Raw genomic sequence first — 4,536 nt, 5'->3', positions numbered from 1 at the left:
CGATTCACGGAGGTATTGTAGGTGCGGGGTTGCATTCGTCGGGAATGGAGGTGGTGGAACAGTAGTGTTGGTTGAATGTATTGATTAAACCATTCGTTCATCACACTATAAAAGGCTTGCCTAGCCTCGTCATTAGGATTACTGGCCATAGGTTGAGAGTCCGGCGCTGTCCCTTGCGCGGGAGCAGCGCCACACTCTCCACATCATCGCTATCGCTTCGGTTGGGATCGGGATCCATTGCTATAAACAAACATGAAGTCAAATTGTCGAATTCATCACACTATCGATTCATCATTTAATGGCATGTATAGCTAGACCCCAAACACATCACGGTAGTCCTAGAATCGACTAAACCGTGGCTCGATACCAATAAAATTGTAACACCCCAAACCCGAGACCATCGCCGGTGTCGGACCGAGGGTTAACAAACCAAGTTCACATGTTTTGCCCACCAATTTGACATTTCCAGTCAGGCTGGAAATGCTGCGTCACTGTCGCCTTAAAAATCATATCTCGAGTTTCAAAACTCGGAAACTGGTTTCGTAAATTTTCCCTGAATTTAGACTCATATATCCATCCATGGATTTATTTCTAGGATTTTGGTCTGGCCAATTGGTACAGTTTATTAGTTAAAGTTACCCTGTTACAGGGATCGACTGCTCTGACCTTCGCGCGGTATAACTTGAATATCTCTCTGTACAGGGCTTTAATGCTGGTGTCGTTTGTTTCTAATGAAACTAGACTCAAAATGGAATCTGTACATATAAGGTATATCTCCTAATTCTTTTGGATAATTTATAGTGAATTTTTAAAGTTGCGACAGGGAACCCAGAAACCATTCTGGCCCTGTCTCACAATAGCTTTAATATCTCTTAACCTGTAACTCCTATGACCGTTTCGTTTCTTCCATATGAAAATAGACTCATAAAGGTTCATTTACATAGCTTATTCACTATCTAATTCCATTCCTATGAATTTTGGTGATTTTTCACATTCATGCCACTGCAGCTGGCAGCATCTGTTTTAAGATAGGACTTACCTATTTGGTGGTCTCCATGATTCAACTAGCCTTACCATACATAGGTTCATATATGATCATTTTAACCATGCCAATGGCTGATCATATGACCAACATTCCCATTTCCAAGTCATAGCCACATCATGACACAAAATATATACATACAACCCACAATTAGTCTAAGTTCATGCTTCCTTTTCGAGCCATTTTCGCACGGCCGTACATACTTACATTACAACATATTTAGCAAACAAGGGGTAGTCCTATACATGCCATCTCAAGTTCAACCAAAATTTATACCAAAATGGAGGCTTGATAGTGTGGATGACTTCGACTTCAACGATCCCAAATCCGATTGCCTCGGCGAAATCTAGAAAACTAAGAGCCAAAACAACGGGTAAGCATTTTTATGCTTAGTAAGTCTCAAGGAATATAATGAACTATAATTTACAGCAATACATTCACATAGCCAAATGCATCATTTCATTAATACACATTCTTACTTCATACTTCATCATTATATAAGTTCGCAAAGCATCAATCAATTCAATAACTGAAATTCATTAGTCGATTGAGCGAATGTTGCTCAAACACGTCGACTTTCCAATGCACATATAACGTACCTTATCCTTTGGGCTTTCCGAGTGTACTAATTAAATTCATTTCGCAACCAACACTCACCTCCAGCCCAAGATTCTTGAATATAACGGATTTAATCACGTGCACAAATGCCTTGGTCTTAGCCGGATAGAATAACTCATACGAATGCCTTCGGCCTTAGCCGGATATAGCCACTAGCACAATTGCCTTGGTCTTAACCGGATATAATTTCAGCATAGTTGTCTTCGGCTTAGCCCGGATATCATTCAATTTCTCATGCACACATACATCAATAATCATTGGACATACATATTTCATTTTCAGTTACTAAGGCTCAAACACAATTATAATCATTAGCATATTCGCCGGGACTTAGCGGGTGGAATTCAAATACTCATACACATCCATATTTCATCTCACATAATTCAAGTAAGGTCACTTCTTGAGGACTTACCTCGGATGTTGTCGAACGGCTTTTTCGGCTATTCGATCACCTTTTCCTTCCCTTGTCCAATTGTGGCCCTCTTAGCTCTTGAGCTAATTCAAACAAATTCAATTTATTAAAACCTCATTGTGCTTGCTTATGGCGAATATGACAAGGATTTTAAATGGTCATATGGCCACTCCTTAGCTTGAATACACAATGGTCATGCACATTTTATACTACATCAAGCAATTCAATACAATTTATTTGAGCATCAAGGAAATGCTAAGGCCTTCAATAGGCTACCCAAGGCCGAATATTCATGTACATGTTGAGGTCAATTTTGCACTTAATACCTCACAAAACAGCATGCAATCTACTAATTAATGCTTTGCACATTGTGGCCCAAAACTTATAATATAGCATCAAGCACTTATATGTGTGCTAGGCGAATTGTGCTTGCAATTTCACAAGCATTCTTCCACATTTTCTTCTTTAAATCAATACATTCATCACTTAGTTCATAACCAAACATAATGTGCAATCATATATATGCATATATGAGCATGGCGAATTTTCAAGGTGTCCATAGCCATCCAAAACACAAATTTTTAACTAACATGCAAGAAGCATGAATCATGCTCAAGAATGCATCATGGCGAATATGACAATCATGCTCCTTTTCAACTTTAATCATGATAAAACAAAGAGAAAACTCAAAATCTTACTCATGAATAGAAAATCCATCATTGCATGCATCATCATCAAGCTTCACACTTAGCATGCAATGGCTTTATCACCATAACAACTTTGCCCAAATACCATTTCCATGGCATAACAAAGATTTGAGCCATGGCTAACATGCACATCAAGTTAGTAACCAAGTCATGCATGAAACTCCAAACACAACCTCATACATACCTTAATCTTGGTACAAGTATGGCCAAATCTCCTTCTAGTTCTCTTCTAAACCAAAAATGGAGCAAAATCCTTTCTTCCTCCTTATGATTTTCGGCCAAAAAGATGAGAAAGGATGAACAAATTTTTTTGTTTTCTCTTCTTGGTTGCACGGCAATGGGGGGAATGCTACTCTCTCACACACATTTTTTTTCATTCTTTTCTTACCCATGCTTATTTGTTTATGATTTCTCCCTAATGCCCAACAAAACATGTTTCATGACATGTTTAGCCCATATCACTTTGTCATGGCGGCCATCACTTGTAAAAAAGGGAAATTTGACATGCAAGTCCATTATTTTGCATGCATGCTTTAATTAGTCATCACATATTTCCCTATCGTACTTTCAAAGTTCACTACTAAGTCCTTTCTTATAAATTAGCACCTAATTAATAAAAATCGAGACACGAAATATTTACGCATACCAATTCCACATACAATAAGCACGGAATATAACACTTAATTATTCTTGTGACTCGGTTTCGTGGTCCCGAAACCACTCTCCGACTAGGGTCACATTCGGGGTGTCACATCTTGAGCATGATTCATGCTTCTTGCATGTTAGTTAAAATTTGTGTTTTGGATGGCTATGGACACCTTGAAATTCGGCCATGCTCATACATGCATATATATGATTGCACATTATGTTTGGTTATGAACTAAGTGATGAATATATTGGTTTAAAGAAGAAGATGTGGAAGAATGCTTGTGAAATTGCAAGCACAATTTGCCTAGCACATATATAAGTGCTTGATGCTATATTATAAGTTTTAAATACAATGTGCAAAGCATTAATTAGTAAATTGCATGCTGTTTTTGTGAGGTATTAAGTGCAAAATTGACCTCAACATGTACATGAATATTCGCCTTGGGTAGCCTATTGAAGGCCTTAGCATTTCCTTGATGCTCGAATAAATTGTATTGAATTGCTTGATGTAGTATAAAATGTGCATGACCATTGTGTATTCAAGCTAAAGGGTGGCCATATGACCATTTAAACTCCTTGTCATATTCGCCAAAAGCTAGCACAATGAGGTTTTAATAAATTGAATTTGTTTGAATTAGCTCAAGAGCTTAGAGGGCCACAATTGGACAAGGGAAGGAGAAAGTGATCGAATAGCCGAAAAAGCCGCTCGACAACATCCGAGGTAAGTCCTCAAGAAGTGACCCTACTTGAATTATGTGAAATAAAGTATGGATGTGTATTGATTATTGATTATGTATGCATGAGTATTTGAATTCTACCGGCTAAGTCCCAAGGCGAATATGCTTGTGATGTAATTGCGTTTGAGCCTTAGTAACGAAAATGAATTATGTATGTCCAATGATAATTGATGTATGTGTTCATGGAAATTGAATGATATCCGGCTAAATCTCAAGACAATTATGCTGAAATTTTATCCGGTTAAGACCAAGGCAATTGTGCTAGTGGCTACATCCGGCTAAGACCAAGGCATTCGTGCGAGACATTCTATCCGGGCTAAGACCAAGGCATTTGTGCACATGGTTATATCCGGTTATGTTCAAGAATCTTGG

Source organism: Gossypium arboreum, chromosome 6 (genome assembly GCF_025698485.1).
Source record: "Gossypium arboreum isolate Shixiya-1 chromosome 6, ASM2569848v2, whole genome shotgun sequence".
Classification (NCBI taxonomy): Eukaryota; Viridiplantae; Streptophyta; class Magnoliopsida; order Malvales; family Malvaceae; genus Gossypium; species Gossypium arboreum.
The sequence above is the reverse complement of the archived record's forward strand: the minus strand, read 5'-3'. Positions refer to the sequence as shown.